Source organism: Monodelphis domestica, chromosome 7 (genome assembly GCF_027887165.1).
Source record: "Monodelphis domestica isolate mMonDom1 chromosome 7, mMonDom1.pri, whole genome shotgun sequence".
Classification (NCBI taxonomy): Eukaryota; Metazoa; Chordata; class Mammalia; order Didelphimorphia; family Didelphidae; genus Monodelphis; species Monodelphis domestica.
The window spans coordinates 167,718,401-167,736,777 of NC_077233.1; positions in this window are offsets into that span (position 1 = coordinate 167,718,401).

Sequence of the window (18,377 nt, forward strand, 5' to 3'; positions counted from 1 at the left end):
TTTCTATCACATGGCTGGTCAGCACTACAAAGCATCTGTTTAAATGAGGGCTTTTCTTTTTACCAGAACTGTGATTTCACTAGAATAGGGAGCTCTGGAAGAAATTCCCTTTTCCAAGTCAGGTTAGCACCTGCTTTAACACTTATAAAATTAGGGGGGGAAACCTTTATAAACTTAATAGTATGCAGCAGGGAGGGTTAAGGGGACTTGTCCAAGACAACCATCATGGTCCAGAAACAGGACTCAAATCCCAATCTGTGACTCTGAGGCTGGCTCTCTATCCACTACACCAAACTACTTTCTAGCCTCAAAGGAGTTTTATAATGACTAATAGAATCTAACAATTGAACCCAGAACGTGTCATGAGGCTCTATTTTGGAGATGTCTGATGACATTGCATGAGTAGTATAGAGCATGAGCATTAGCTCTGCAGAGAATTCTCCAGTTCAATTCAATTTTTTTAATTAAAAAAAAAAACAAACTACTAGATTCTTCATCATTCTTTTTCCTCTCCCCAAAAAGATTTTTTTCATATTCTTTTCCAATTGCTTGCAGAAATAATTTTTAACATTTATTTTCTGATATCTTGTCATCCAAATTCTTTCCCTTCCTTCCCTGACCCCTCTCCAAATCATCAAATAATATGATATAGGTATGTGTTGGCAAACCTATGGTACGTTTGCTGGATGGAGCTGTTCCCTTCCCCTTGTCCACCACTCATGGGGACATTTTTCATATCACCTATTCCTCTGCCCAGCAGCTCAATGGGGGTGCTTCTTCCCTCCCCTATCTGGGGTAAAGTGATGTCATGTGTTGGACACTTGGTCTCTAAAAGGTCCGCCATCATTGATATAGGTTACAATGAATACTCATTAAGGAAAATATGATCCATATTCAGACTCCATCTATTCTTTTATAGAAGTGGCTAGCATTTTCATTACAAGTCACTTGAAGTTCTCTTAGATTCTTTCAATGTTCATAATAGTTGTTATTCATTATTGTTCATTATAGAATATTGATGCTGCTGTATACAATGCTGTCCTGGTTCTGCTCACTTCACTTTGCATCAGTTCATACACATCTTTCCAGATTTTTACGAAATCATCCTGGTTGTCATATCTTATGGCATATTCATATTCCATTATAATCATAAACCATAACCTCTTTAGCCTACCATTCCTTTACCAATCTATATTCCAGGGACTAGTAGAACTGAGGCTTTGTGAGAGTCTGTTGGAATATTTTGGGGGCAGCTAGGAGACATAGAGGATAAAGTGCCAGACTTGAAGTCAGAAATACTTGGGGTCACAAAGAGTTAGAACTAACTGAAAAACATCTGAACAACAACAAAAATTGGAATATTTGAACAAAAGATTTGGAATACCAAGATTCCAAACCCAGTGCTCATCTCTCTATGCCATGCTTCCCAACCCATGCCATTTAAAAAATAACAAACACCTAAAATGATCAAAACTTTGAGTGGCCAGGAAAATTTGGACAAGGAAAATTCTACCTCTTTCTCTTCAAACTGAAACATAGCATTTTATAAGTTCAGTAGAGTTTAGAAAAAATATTCTCCCAAAGTTTCTGTGGGACTTTCTTGTATATAATATAATTACCCACCTTCTCCATGCCAAATTCCATCCCAAAACATTTCTGGCCTACACATTTCTTTTTGAAGCTTTTTGAAGCTATGACCACTTAAAAAAAAAAAACACCTGATTTTCTTCACCTTTACAATAGTCTTGAGACCAAGAAAGAAATTGCTATCCTAATACTATCAAAAGAGAGACTGAGACACATAGCAGATGTAGTTCTAAATATGTGATAGGATATTGACCTAGAAGATGTATTTTGAACTGCAGGCTTACATTAATCACTTGATCAATGGCATAGGTAGCAGTAGGCACCTGAGTCACATGAACTGAGCTCCAGTTCCAAAGGAGGACATTAAAAGCAAGAATCTTTGCAGGTTTAGGCATTTTACTAGCAAGCAATCTGAAAATACATTTCATAGTCCTCTTTCTAAGCTGAGACCCCCTGGCTTCTCCTTGAAATAAGACTTACATTTTTAAACAATGATATTCTTTCAAGGATGCTCTATGCCATGAAATATCAGTCTCTGGAGAATTAAAGGTAAGAGTCACCCAAATAGCAAAGGAGAGGCATGAGGTATTAGGGAGCAGGCTATGACATGTTATTAGCATTTCCCAGGAAAAATGGCACAAAGAATGGTATCAAAGGGGCAGCTAGGTGGCTAAGTGAACAGAGTGCCAGACCTGGAGTTGAGAGAAACTAGGTTCAAATGTGATCTCAGACACTTCTAATTGTGTGATTCTGGGCGAGTCACTTAGCAGCAATTGCCTGGCCTCACCACTCTTGGAACCAATATTTGTATCAACTTTAAGACAGAAAGTTTAAAAAAAAAGGAAGAGTATCATAGAAATGAAGGACTGCAAAAGGGAGATTAGCCAGTCAAATATTGAGGGAAAGGGCAATGACCAAGGAGAACTTAAGATATAATCCTTGTATCCAGGCAATGTCAAGAGATCCAAAGGAAAATTCATAGGAAGGTACCTGGCACTTTGGATGGACCTCTCCATTAAGGATTTAAAGGAAAGCATAGACAAGTCACACAGACAGGACAATGATAGATGGGTGTGCACTGCATCACTAGACAGAATACCCACTTCAATTAGACCACAAAAATCCATCAAAGTTTCTTTAAGCTAAAAGGGAAAATAGTTTTGGGTAAAAAAAGAATCCAAACTTTTGGAAAATGTGCAATCAATTTTCTTCTTCCTGTATATTTTCCTTGCCTGATTTGGATACCCTCTACAGCCCTAGGAGGAGTCTAATTAGTATTTAAGATGGCATTCATGTGAGGCCAGCTCTCTGAACTGAGTACAAGCTATCCTGAACAAGAAAAGATGTTGTATGACCTGACAGTAGAAAGATAATACTTGCTTTAAAGTAGCACTATGTTAAGACTCTAAGATTTTATGGTTTTTGCATGAGCAGAGAGAGAGTCCTCATCTGGGAGTTCCCTCTATCAGTAAAGTCACTGATTCAGTCCCAATCCCTGATCTATTAAGTGTTCTCCTTTCACCCAGCTGTTAAGCCAACCAGTGTACATTGGTGATGTTCTAATTCATTTTTTAACCCTTAACTTCTGTTTCATAATCAATGCTATATATTGGTTCCAAGGCAGAGGAGCAATAGGAGCTGGGCAATGAGGGAGGGTCAAGTGATTTGCCCAGGGTCACACAGTTAAGAAGTGTCCGAGGTCACATTTGAACCCAAGAGAGTGAGGGATATTGAAAACATGATGTAGGAAGATAAATTGAAGAACCTATGAATACTTAACCTTGAGAAGATATTTGAGGAAGTCTTGGAGAATAACACTTTAATTTTTAAATTAATCCTAAAAGTGATTGAAGTGATATCACTTAGAAGAAGAGAAATATTTGTTTTGCTTAACTGCACAATCCATAGTTGGGAGTAGTGGCTGAAAGTTCTAAAAAAAGGGGATTTAACCACCGTATGGAAAACCTTTGTAATGAAAAACTTGTGGAGGTATCTAAAAATGAATGACCTACCTAAGGACATTGGGAGATCTACCTCACTAGATCTTGAATATGGATGACCACCTGTTTAAGAATATTATAGAAAGGCTTCTTAACCACAGATGAGCTAGATAGAACATTTTTAGTTCTCTTCCAACCTTGGGATCATATGAAGTAGCCTCCCCCACCATTGCACCTAGAGGAAGCTTTGTGTAGTTGGTGCTGGATTAAAATCCTTGTTCTGCCATCTTCTTCCTGTGTGACATTGAGTAAGTGACTTAACTTCCCTCAGGCTCACAATGGACAAGTCATCCTAGACTCTTCACTATCTCTCACCCCCTGCATCTAAGCTGTTACCAAAACTTGTCTATTTCACTTTGCAACATCTCTGGAATTTGCCCCATTCTCTGCTCCAATCCATCTGCCATTCAGCCACTAAAGTGATTTTCCTAAAACTCATGTCTGATCATGTTACCTCCCTACTCAATAAACTCCAGTAGCTTCCTATTGCCTCTAGGGTAAAATACAAAATGTTGTGCTTGGCATTCAAAGCCTTTGATAAACTAATCACCTCCTACTTTTCCCATCTGCTTACACCTCATTCTCCAACATATACTCTGATCCAGTAACATTGGTTTCCTTGCTGTTTCACAAACAAGACTCTCAGCTCCAGGCATTTTCTCTGGCTCTCCCCAAGGATGGAATACTCGCCCTCCTCAGCTCAGACTTCTAACCTCCCTGGCTTTCTCTGACTCCCAACTAAAATTCTACCTCCTATAAGAACTATTTTCTAATCCCCTTTAATGCCAGTGTTTTCTCTCTTTCAACTATTTACTAGTTATTTTGTACAGGGCTTGCTTTGAATATATTTCTTTATATATTGTCTCCCAATTAGATTGTGAGCTCCATAAGAACGAGGACTATTTTTTGCTTCTTTTTGTATCTCCAGCATTTAGCACAGTGCCTTACACATAGCAGATGTTAATAAATGTTGATTGATTAATTTCCCCATCTATAAAATGAGAGACTTGGAATAGATGAGCTCGAAGGTCCCTTCCAATTCTAGAGCTCATAGATTCCATGATCTATGAGAGTGCTAGACTTGGGGTAACTAGGTGGCTCACTGGATAGAGAACCAAACCTGAAAATGGAAGATTCTGAGTCCAAATCTGTACTCAGACACTTCATAGCTATGTGACTCTGGACAAGTCACTTGACTTCAACTGCTTAGCACTTACCACTCTTCTGACTTGGAACCAATACTTACTATTAATTCTAAGACAGAAGGTAAGGGTTTGGGTTTTTTTAAGTGCTAGATTTTAATCGAGAGAACTGGGTCTGCATCTCAAGTCTGACATATGTTAGCTATATGACCATGGACATGTCTTTTTACCTCTCAAATCCTGTTTTCTTATCTCTTGAATTTGAATAATAACACTTATACTACTTGTTTCATGGAGATGTTATGAGTAAAATACTTTGTAACTCTTAAAGCTCTATGAAAATATATGCTATTAAAGCGAAGTGAGCAGAACCAAGAAAGCACTGTATACAGTAACAGAAATATTGTACTATGATCAACAATGAAGGTCTAAATGATTATCAGCAAATCCAGGATCCAAGAGAACTCCAAGGTGTTCATGGCAGAAAATGATAGGCACAGCCATAGAAGGAACTGTCCGAGTACGAATGCAGATTGAACCATTCCATTTCTTGCCTTATTGCCTTCAGGAATTTTTTCTTACATATGCAATATCTCTTCTTTTATGACATGAAGAATCTGGAAATTTGTATTACATGGAAATGCAATGGCTCAAAGTGCAAAGATATGCACTGGAATAACCTACTTCAGATTGTTTACTGTCCAGGGAGAGGGAAGGAAAGGAGAGAGGAAAAGAATTTGGACTGCAAAAGGGTAAAAAGAGAGATACATTACTCTTTTTTGAATGCTGAGTCATTAGCCTTCTATTTCCTAAGCCAATCAGAAGACACTTCATAACCTCACAGTACTAATCCTTCACTTAGTCCTCTCTGGAAGTAGATGAATTAAGCCTCCAAATGTTCCATTGGCACAAAACACAGATTACCTTTAAAATTCGCACAACCTTTATAAGACATTTTTGGAAATCAAATTCAAGAGTGATCTTCATGTGCTCTATACAACCCATCATGAAAGGTAAATCGAGGACATCTGACAAATAAGGTGTCAAAGATTCAGAGAAGAAGTATAAGAAGACTTTGGTGGAGGGAAAGATAAAAGTGGGCTGAGCAAATTGGGGACAATTTCCCAACAGCCATGGGACCTAGCCAGCGATATGTTTGAGCCAGCTAAAACTGCTTCTCAGAGTTGGGTGTTAAATCTTCAATGTGAGCATTTATGCCTTGGAAATTGTCAAAAGGGGGCTTCATTTATGACTCTGTAGCCTTGAGAAAGTGATGGAGAAAATGTTAATAATGAAGATTAAAAGTGTGTTGGGCTTACATTTTGGGGGCAAGGTACTGTGGAAAGCTGGCTGTTAAAACATTTACCAGCATACCATTGGCCTAAGCATTAATAGGAGTCAACTGGGTAGTTCAGTGGATAGAATACCAGACCTAGAGACAGGAGGTACTGGGTTCAAATCTGCCCTCAGATGCTTCCTAGATGTGTGACCCTGAGCAAGTCACTTAACTTCAATGGCCTATCTCTTATGACTATTCTGTCTTAAAATCAATACCTTTTATCAATTTCAAAACAGAAGGGTGAGGGTTTTAAAGAATTTTAAGGGGTTATTAACTTTGAATAAGCTAAAGCGTAATACAGAAGACAATCCAGGATGAGGAGAATGCTATAAGTGGCCTGGAAGTTATTAGTTAGATTTATTTTGTTTTCAAATGTTAGAAGTAGAAGAGACCTTAGAGTTTATCTAGGTAAAGGATAATAGGATCATAAATTGATGATTTATGATTTAGAGCTAGAAAGAACCTTAGAATCATATCCAACCCCCTCACTTAACAGACAAAGATTCTGAGGCACAATTAAGTGATTTGCCTGGGATCACTAGCTAGCAAAATATTGGAAATCAGATTTGGATTTCAGATCTTCTAACCGTTTCCTTTTACAAATAGACAAACTAGGACATCTAGGTGGTGCAGTGGATAGAGTGCTGGATCTGGAGTCTGGAAGATTCATCTTCCTGAGTTCAAATGTCACCTCATACATGTACTAATGGTGTTGCCTTGGGCAAGTCACTCAACCCTGTTTGCCTCAGTTTCCTCATCTGTAAAGTGAGCTGGACACAGAAATGGCAAACTACTCTAATATTTTTGCCAGGAAAACCCCAAATGAGGTCATGAAGAATTAGACAGGAGTGAAACCACTGAACCACAATAACAAACAAGTGACTTTCCCCAAAGCACAGAATGATCTTGAGATGGGAGTCTGTGTAGGCTACTAATACCAGGCAGGTTCTCTTTTTTTCTCTACCTCCCTGCTTCTGCTGTTGATGTGTTGTTGTTTTTTTGTTTTTTTTTTCCTTTAGGGATTAACCCTAGCTACTCCTCCATAAATCCCTAACTGATTTTTCTAGAGCTTTGCTTCTGTCCTTCTATCATTAAATCAGTCCCCAGGCATTTCTAAGACATGTGCATGCCACACCCAGCCAGTCTCCTGGGCTGGTAAGATTTGCCTTAGTCCCTGAAATCTATTAACAAGCCCTTTTTATAATGTACTTCTTGGTAAGACTTCTCCTTACTACAGAGAGGGGGTAAATAGTTCGTTTCTCCTTCACTCTTTACTTTGTGCAGCTAAATAATTAATTGCTCTAATTACCTATCAATATGGTTTTCTTTAATGCTTAAATGCATGTTAATAATTCAAAAATCTGAGGGGGTGACCTCCCTATACTCCTGTGCTTTTCCCAGGGCCCCAGCACTCTTGGAAGGAAGTCCACCATTTTAGAACATAACCCAAGTTAAAAGCTTTTCCCCTCCCTGCTTTCTCCACCAATTTGCTCCTTTCTAGAAGGTGTCTTCCTTGCCAGCAAGCACTAAGGTTTAAATGGAATGCAGAGTTCAAAGGTTTTGAACTCATTCAATTACAGTAAATAAATGTAAAACAAACAGACCTGGAACTAATGAGTACAGTCTGTTCCATCTCTGGGACTTTTCCCTTTTTTATATTAGGGAGTTTTAGCATGGAAATCACCCTCGGTCTGAGGGGGCTGGCCCTGCCCCCTGAGTTATCTCACTTGTTGGGATTAGACTCATGAGAATTCAAGGAGATTTTGTTGTGTGAGTGTCATGGAATATTTACTGGATACTAAGTGATGAGTCTGAGGAATTCTGAGAAACTTGAGAAGATTGGGATGAACTGATAAGTAGTCAAGGAAGCTGAACCAGAAACACAGTTAACACAGACTACAATAATTTACAGAGAAAAATCCACTTTAAAAAGCAGCCAAACTGAATAATTGAAAAACGAATAATAACCTCAAGGAAACAAGTAATGAAACACACATCCCTCCTCTGGATAGAGAGTAGAATAGTGTTGCTGTCATTTGGTCATTCGATAGTGTCTGACTCTTCATGACCCATGGACCATAGCATACCAGATCTTTCCAGCCTCTACTTCTCTCAAAGTTTATCCAAGTCCTTTCTATGACAGTATCTCTCTAGTTCATCTTCTGCTGTGCCCTTTTCCTTTTGCCTGCAATCTTTCCCAACATTAGGGTCTTTTCCAATGAGTGATGTATGCAGAATAAATTATACATCGTCAAACAAGGCCATTGCATCAGCCATTTTGCCTCATCTTTTTTTCTTTGTTAAAACAAAGGGTTTAGTTCTATGGGAAAAGTAGAAAGGAGAGGTGTCCCTATCCCAAAATGGTGAAAATATAAAACTAAAAGCATCCATGAAACTTTAATTGAAAAAAAAAGTGAAAGGACTGAATCTTTTAGGACATTCATTTGTCAACAAGTTATCATTTGATTTTTGACCTTGGTAAATTTTCCTTCAGATGAAAAAATATAGATTGCCTTATATTCCTCCAACAGTATCCTAAGCTAGTATTTATTTCTGAATTCCCAAGTTTCAGCACCATGCTTCTTCTGGAATCTTACCCCGGAACCACCATCATCAGGGTCTGTGGTCCTCTCACTCTGAAATATCTCTCTGCTCTGCTGGCCTCCCCTCATGGATGAGTTCCTTCTAAGACCTCCATTTTGGGCATGGGTCCAGCTTGACTAACTAGCCTTCTGTCCTCATCTTAGCATTCTTTTATCATACTTCTGACTTTCAAGACTTCCCCACTATGGCCTATCCAGGTACGTACTGATATATGTTTAATGACAAGGGACATATTTTTAAGTTTAATCTGTAGCATTTTTTAAAAATCCTACCTGCTGTCTTAGAATTTATATTAAGTTTTGGTTCCAAGGCAGAAGAGCAGTAAAGGTTGGGCAATTAGGATTAAGTGACTTGCCTGGGGTCATAGAGCTAGGAACTTTTATGAGGTCACATTTGAACCCAGGACCTTCTTTCTTCAGCTCATTTTATAGATGAGGAAAATGAGGCAAATAAGATAGAATGACTTACTTAGGGTCACACAGTTAATGTTTGAGGTTGAATTTAAACTCAGATCTTCCCGATTCCAACTCTAACACTGTAACCACTGTGCCACTTAACTATGTTCTCCCCAGACAGAGGCTTAAAAATCTCCTGAGGCAATACATTTCACTAGTGGACAATTCTTATAGTTAAAGAAGGTTTTTTGTTTTGTTTTTATTACATTAAGCCAAAACCTCCTTCTCCTCACTTCTCCTCAACATTAGCCTTCCACCCATTTCTGCTAGTTTTGCTCTCAGAGGCCAACCAAAACACTAGATTTTCCCACATAATTGTTGACAAAAGATCATAAAATTTAGATCTAGGAGAGATTGTAGAGTTCAATAAGTCATAAACTTTAAAGAGAAGGGAAGTAATTGGCCAAACAACATCAACGGGGGAGCAGCTATGTGGCTCAGTGCATTGAGAGCCAGGCCTATTACCCGAGACATCCTGGGTTCAAATGTAGCTTCAGACACTCCCTAGCTGTATGACCCTGGGCAAGTCTCTTACCCCCATTGTCTAGCCTTTACTGCTCTTCAGCCTTGGAACCAACTTACAGTATTGATTCTAAGACAGAGAGTAAAAACATTAAAAAAAGTGCATAGGCAGAATTCAAACCCATATTCTCTGACTCCAAATCTATGATGCAACTTGGTAAAATCTCTTCTCCAGGTTAGACATACTAAGTTCTTTTCTTAGGATATGTTCCAACAAAACAAGCACCATCCCTGTTCAGATCTTTCAACTAATCCTCATATGACATGACTTTGGAGCCTCCAGTCACACTTTGTTATAGACTCTCTAGTTCGTTAAAGTTCCAATTTCTAATTTAATTCAACAAATGTATATAGGTGTTAAATAATGATTACAGATTATATATGTAATTCCTCCTCCTGGAACAACCCCCCCAACTCACAGTCCCCCTCATGAATTGTGTCCCTTAGAGGGATGATTACTATCCAGGTTTAAGGTTCTCTGTGGGTCCACCCTCCTCAAACTCTATCTCAGGAGCCCCCACAGATATAATTACCTATAATAATCAGGCAGGAGATGCAATTAACTCCAAACCAGTAGGTATAATTAGTTCATTTAGTAGAATAGTAACTATAAATTATTGCCCCTTCCATAACGTGGGGCATATAAATGTACACTGTGACAATGTGAATATTAGACACATGATATACTCTAGTAATGAGACACAAGTAGGGAACATGTGTTCAAGGCAACACATACCTCCAGAATAGAGGACCTTAGCATCCCTTCTCTTCTTGTGATCTCCTGTTCCCCTCTGGTGGCAGCATCTCTGCTGAGCATGTCTGATTCTGATTTTCTCCAAGCTCAACTTTCAGCAGCCATGCCTAATTCTCTTAAGTCCCCATCTTACTCTCTTCAGTCCTGCCAGGAGTCACACTTCTCAGAGCTGTCTCCACTGAATGTCTCTAACCCCTGTCAGGTACTATTTCTCATACTGAGCAAGTAGCTCTGATCCAAAGTCCCTTGGACATTGAGGAAAGGAGAAGTTAGAAAGAGAAATCCCACCCCCCCCCACTCCATACACTGCTCTCTTCTTATTGCACAAAGAGAAAGGAAAAGAGTGATCTCTTGAAAGGTGGATTCTTCTCCCATAGTGGATTCTCTTTTCTATTACCTGGGTTCATACTCCACAAAACTCTCCAGCCTTTGCTGTCAATATAAATTTTTAAAAGCCCCTGAGGACATGACCAATCTTTCCTTAACCAATGGCCAACTACCCTTCAATTCAATTAGGAAAAATGCCATGTTTTTTAGTAGGTAACAAAGTATGGGTACATTTTTGTACTTCATTTCATATATTAATACCTGGTTATCTCTGTTACCTCCTCCTTTCTTTCTGTGAAAAAAGTGGACTTGGGGTGAGGGTGGGAATGGAGAATAAATTAATTAGGGATACACTGAACAACTCCTTCCCTGCATATATAATGCTGCTTTGGTACTGGGAAGAATGTTAAATAACATCTATTCCAACATCCTCATTTAACAGGTAAAGAAAATGAGGCTTGAAGAAGTGTAGCAGGTTGGTCAAAGTCACAAAGATGGTTAACAAAACCAGAACAAGAACTTAAGTCTCCTAAACCCCAAGACAGTGCTCTCTCTCCCCACATCTTGCTGCCATCTGATTCTTTGCCACTGATGTAAATGCTTCCTACACTATCCCTCACAAAGACATTTACTTTTTTGAAAGGAGGAGGTAGCATCTACTTTTCTATGTGGCATTTGAGGGACATCCCCAACAACTGACCATCAGAAGCATGATTATTTTTAGTTTGAAATTTCTCTTTATTTTGCTAGCTCTGAATATCATTAATTTCCCATATGTCCTCAGAGAGTTTAAAAGTAGCAGAGCTTTTTTCTACCATTGACATAATTTCCTTCTTGGGAATGACATTGGATCTTAGGACCCTAGAGTAAGTTGGAAGAAACTTAGAGTAATCTACTCCAACTTCTTCATTTTGTAGGAAACTAAGGACCCGGATGGTTATATGATTCACCCAAGGTCTCACAGATGACAAGTGGCAAAAATGAGATTGGAACCTGGGTCTTCTCTATCCAAATCCATTGTTCTTTCTACTGTGTGTTATGACAATTTGTCTAAGCCCATGTTGGCAAATCTATGGCACATGTGCCAGAGGGGGCTGTTGCTCCCTTCCCCTTCTCCATGTGTGCCTGAGTAGATTTCTCACATCACCCATCCTTATGCCCAGCAGCCCAGTGGTAGTGCTTCTTCCCTCCCCTATCTGCAGTAGGGGTGGTGGGGTAGGAGACTCACATACAGTGCAAGGGCTGCAGTTTGGGCACTTGATCTCTAAGAGGTTCACCATCACTGGTCCAAGCCACACTGTCTATTTGGGAGAAAGGTTCCACCGGCTCTTATATGTTCACGTTCTTTTAAACTTGTTATTCATTTTTTAAAATGTTTTTTGCTGCTCTTGGTTTCATTCTTAAAAAAAAAAAACATTCTACATCTCTTTTTAAATGATATTTGACAATTGACATCTGGGTTTTCTGTATGCTTTCTCTGGGACAAATGACTCCAGGCCCAACTTGGTTGGCTACTTTTCTGAAACCATTTGTTAGTCTTTGAAGTTGGGGAGATATGGCATTACTCAAAAGTGATGTCATTCAAGAACGCAGAGTTTTGCAACCTACATGCTCTAGTCAGAATTGCATGGCCAAGAATACTTTACTCTACATGCTGAAGACCACAACACTCAAAGGGAGCTCTGGCCTGAACCACTGAAGGGAAATGAGTTCCAGGACTAAGGCCCCCTCTGAAATGTCTCTTCTCACGCCTCACATTCAGAACTATTGGCCTTGCTTCATGCTCTAGAAGTTGGTCTTCAAGAAGAATTAAACCCTTATATAAGCTTTAAGGAGTATATACTGTAGATTGAAAGCCAGCCTAGAGACAGGAGGACCTGGATTCAAATGTGATCTCAGACACTTCCTAGCTGTGTGATCCTGGGCAAGTCATTCACCCCAATTGCCTAGCCCTCACCACTCTTCTGTCTTAGAACCCATCCTAAATATTAATTCTAAGATGAAAGATAATGGTTTACAAAATAAAAGAGTATATATCACATGCTAAAATCCTCCTTGTTCAATGTCACCTAACTCTGTTTGCCTCAGTTTCCTAATTTGTAAAATGAACTGGAGAAGGAAATGACTGACCACTCCTGTATCTTTGTCAAAAAAAAAAAACAAAACCAAAAAACTCCAAATGGGGTCAGGAATAGCTGGACATGACTGAGATGACTGAACAACAACAATATAGAGATATGTTAGTATTAATGTGGCTACCATTTTCTAGGTGAGCAATTCCAAAAGTGACTTGCAATCCCTTATAGAAGCATTAATAATGTGACTGAGAACATCTCAAGGAAGCAAGAAGAATGGTGATAACTTCATTAAGAGCCTGCGAATTTTGGGGGAAATATTTTTGGGGAAAATAAGCATGAAGACGATCACATTGGCCATTCTCTTTGACATTAAACAACATTTCTCCACTATGTGGTACAGTGGATAGTGCTCTGGCCCAGAGTCAAGAAGAAAGGCCTAGGTTCAAATCCAACCTCAGACATGTCCTAACTGTTTGAACCTAAGTAAGTCATTTAGCCTCTCTCTTCCTCTCAGCTTCCTCAATTGTAAAATGGGGATAATAATAATTACTTCCTTGAGTTGTTGTGAGAGTCAAATGAGACAATATTGGTAAAGTACCAGTGTTTGGAACATAGTAGGCAATTAATAAATATTTACTCTCTTCCCTTTCCTATTTAGAACAATTTACTGGCAATTTATATGAAGGTACTGTGATATAGCAAAAAGAGTATGCTGAATTTGGAGTTGCACGTCCAGGATCTAAATTCCAGCTCTCCCACTTACTCTATGTGTGATTTTGGAGAAGTCATTTCCTGATCTGGACCACCCTTTCCTCAGCTTCAGAATGAAAACGTAGGACTAAAAAAGTAAATAAATATTGGTCATTTATAAGGCACCTATATGTACCAAGCATTTTGCAAATATTTCATTTGACTTTCACAACAACCCTTAGACGGTAGATGTTATTTTGTTCCGATTTTACAATTGAAGAAACTGAGGCAGACAAAGGTTAAGAGACTTGCCTAGGGTCACATAACTAATAAGTGTCTGTGGCTGGATTTGAACTAAGTTCTCCTTGACTCTAGGCACATCCACTGCATCTGACCTCACTGCCAATCTAGATGACTTCTAAGATTTTTTTCTTCTCTAAATCTATGACACAATTCACCTAATGTAAAATAAAAGCCCAAAAAGGAATGAGATTTGTATTTAGTAGGTGGGTAATCTGTTCTCTCTCATGTAGGCATTTTTAACGATTCAGAAGGACCCTATGCATATATCATATATTATCACCCAACACTTTGATCCATGAGCCAGACTCTAGGGTTCTGGGAATTGTTTGTCAGGAATGAGATTAAAGAGAATGATAGAACCATAGATGACAGAAATGGTCATTTGGTCCAATCACCTCATCAAGATTGTTCTTGTTATTTATCCCTCATTTTTAAAGAGGACCAATGACATCACCAAGGGATGTCTTGACTCGCTCATGAATTGGATTTAAGTGAGGCAGGGTTGTCCAAAGTCAACAGCCTCACTCTTTCTTCCATTGTCATCAAAGTCTAGTGGAAAGACATAAGACAGAATGACTGGTGATGATCCAGGATACAGTGGATGACCCTGGCTTCTCTGATGTCTGGCCAAGTTCTAAGCACTGTACATGACCTCTTTTAGTCACCTTTGTGGCTGTTGGAACAAATTGTTCTCGTCTACCCATTCCACAGGGGGAAGTCTTCATGCACTTGGGGTAAACATCCCCCTAAGTCACCGAGGGTTTGTGGCCCATTGGTTCTCCTCAAGCTGTAGGAGCCTTCTGCTGACACAGCTTTACTGGGGAGTAGCCGCTACATATGCTACTGCTTCTTGGAGCCCCAGGTGAGAGCTAGGTGCCGGGGGACACCAAAGGTGGTGAGTAGCCCTTAAAAGGGCTTGGCAAGTCCTCACCCCAGAATTGTCAGCCCTATCTGTATACCTCACACTGAAATTAAAGCCCAGAGAGGGGAAGTAATTTGCTGAAAGTCATACAATTATTTAATGGCAATCAGAGCTTGAAATGAGATTTCCAAACCTGCAAACTTATACTAAGGAAGAAACAAATAAATAATGTTATTGATAACAACCAAAGTTGTTTCCACAGAAGAGTTCATTGCATTATAGATTTAAAGTTGGAAGTAACCCTAAAGACTACCTAGTGAAACTCTCATTTTACACAGGAGGAAACTGAGTGATTTGCCAAGGGTCACATAGGAGTGAGTGGCTGAGATAGGATACTCAGGGAAGTAGGATCAATGATAATTTCCATTACTGTGGTACTTTAATGTTTGCAAGAGGCTTTGCTCATAACAACTCTATAAGGTAAATTGGGGGTGGAGGGGTAATATTATTCCCATTTTAGATATGAAAAAAACTGAGTCTTAGAGAGATTGTGATTTATCTATGATCACACAGCTAGTAAATAGCTGAGGTAGTATTCAAGCCCAGGTCATAGATCACAGACTCAGGGTTAGAAAAGAGCTGAGAAGTCATGTAGTCCAATTTCTTCATTTTATTTATTTTTTTATTTGAAAAATTTCATTTAATTAATTTAGAATATTTTTACATGGTTACACAATTCATATTCTTTCCCTCCCCTCCTCCCATCCCCCTCCTATAGCCAATGAGCAACTCCACTCAGTTTTACATGTGTCATTGATCAAAACCTATTTCCATATTATTAACATTTGCATTAGGGTGATCACTTAAAGTCTACATCCTCAATCATATCCCCATCGACCCATGTGATCAAGCAGTTGTTTTTCTTCTGTGTTTCTATTCCCATAATTCTTCCTCTGGATGTAGATAGCATCTTTCTCATAAGTCCCTCAGAATTGTCCTGGATCATTGCATTGTTGCTAGTAAAGTCCATTACTTTCTCTTGTACCACAGTGTATCAGACTCTGTGTACAATGTTCTCCTGGTTCTGCTCCTCTCACTCTGCATCACTTCCTGGAGGTTGTTCCAGTCCCCATGGAATACCTCCACGTTATTATTCCATTGAGCACAATAGTATTCCATCACCAACATATACCACAATTTGTTCAGCCATTCCCCAATTGAAGGGCATCCCCTCATTTTCCAATTTTTGGCCACCACAAAGAGCACAGCTATGAATATTCTTGTACAAGTCTTTTTCCCTATTATCTTTTTGGGGTACAAACCCAGCAGTGCTATGGCTGGATCGAAGGGCAGACAGTCTTTTATCACCCTTTGGGTATAGTTCCAAATTGCCCTCCAGAATGGTTAGATGAATTCACAACTCCACCAGCAATGAATTAATGTCTCTACTTTGCCACATCCCCTCCAGCATTCATTACTTTCTTTTGCTGTCATGTTAATGAATCTGCTGGGTGTGAGGTGATACCTCAGAGTTGTTTTGATTTACATCTCTCTGATTATAAGAGATTTAGAACACTTTTCATGTGCTTATTAATAGTTTTGATTTCTTTGGCTGAGAACTGCCTATTCATGTCCCTTGCCCATTTATCAATTGGAGAATGGCTTGATTTTTTGTACCATTGATTTAGCTCCTTATAAATTTGAGTAATTAGACCTTTGTAATTTCTTCATTTTATAGATGAGGAAACTTGTTGGGTCCATTATGTAGTTAGAATTTTGTACCCCAGGATTACATTCCCCAGAATTCCTTTCCTCTGTGTCCTTACCTACATCCTTATGTTTGGTTGTAAAAAGTTTCTGTAACCATACCCTCATGGTCTTTTTTTTTTTCTGCTAACATAGCTGGGAAAAAAAAAAAAACCCTTTCTCTCTCTCTTACGTTACTTCCCTTTACTTTGAGTTATTATTAATAAATCTTATAAAGCTAATATTTGGAGTATTTGGATATTTAATTTTAATCTTATACCACAGAAGTGATGGCTTTCCCAACATCAAAAATTTAATAAATGGCAAAACTTATCTTTGAACTTAAAACCTCTGATTCTAGATTCAGTAATCTTTTCTCTATACCATTGTTATTCATTTGTTTCATTCATGTCTGACTCTGTGACTCCATTTGGGGTTTTCTTGGCAGAGATACTGAAGTTGTTTGCCATTTCCTTCTCCAGCTCATTTTACAGATGAGGAAATTGAAGCAATCAGGGTTAAGTGACTTACCAGGGTCACACAGCTAGTAAGTGTCTGAAGTCAGAATGGAATTTAGGAAGAGTCTTTCTCACTCTAGACCCAGCTCTCCATCCACTGTGCCACTAGATGCCCCAAGTTCTACACCATGACTGATTTCGAATCTAGAAGTACTAGCACATAGTAGGCATTTCATAAATGCTTGTTTCCTTCACTAATATTTCTCTCAACTAAGATTGACTCTCACCCACTTCATTTGCACCAAATAGCTTCAGATTCTTCTATAACCTATTACAGGTAAAAAGAATAGGACACACGGCAAGATGCTTTGGTGAATGGCTGGATGGAATAAGAAGCATGATTTAGACATATTAGGTTACATTAACATAATGGGTTAGATGAAGAGTCAGGACAGTTTTCCCTCAATATAGAGGTTCAAAACTAAATTAGATTATATGGACAGAGAATCCCAAAGGAAGCTTAGAGGAAATAACTTAAGTAATTTTATGATACTTTAGGCAAGGAAATTTATTTAAATGAAAATGGTTATTAGCAAGTTTAATTCTTTGTATAGAAGAACAATTTTTGATTTCTAATAAAAATTAACAGGGAAAAAAACAAATTCTTCTATATCCAAAATGTCTAGTGAGACAAGGAAGTCTGGATTTATAGAATTATTCAATATTTTGAATGTATCCATCCCTCTATGGTTGACCACTTCAAGGGAGAAAAGATGTTCTTTCTCCCCAAGATGACAGCACAATGTTCACCTCTAACATCTTTTGGAGTTCTAGCATCCTCTCTTCCCTTCCCTGGATATAGATAAGTAACAGTAAAGAGCAGCTGTGGCACTCAAAATCCCAGGCCAACTTCTTTAGGGGTCCCGGAGAGAGGGCTATTTATTGTTCTTTCTTGAGAGACCATCAACAGAGATGACTGACCCCACATAGTTATAAGAGCCCACAAAGAAGGCTGCAACCACAATAGACCCATCAATTTCTAAGAGCCAACCACAGAAAATTAGTCAATGAACCCACTCTCTAAGGCATGGGAAATTTCTCACTTCTAGACCATTCTCTTGTCCCATTAACACTAACAAATAATGACAGCTTTTGATTGGAACTAAGGGGGGGGGGGCACAGCACTCAAGAATCAGCCCAATCTACTGCTTGACAACTCAGATATTTATTTTTCCAGCTGAGAATGAGTTTGTAGTTTTCCTTGAGGCATTACAAGTGGAATAATCTTAGTCTCTTGGACTATAAAAGCAAAAATTGTGATGATAATTCACCTTTAACCGAAGGGCCCTCTTGATCTCTTTTTAAAATTTCCTTTTAAATGGTTCATTCAGACATCAAGCAAATTTGCAAGAGATCCTGCTAATATTCTTCATGGCCGGTGTCACAGATGCCAATGCTTTTGTCAGAAGAGGTCTATCCTGAAGATTAGATCCCCAAGCAGCAAATCTGA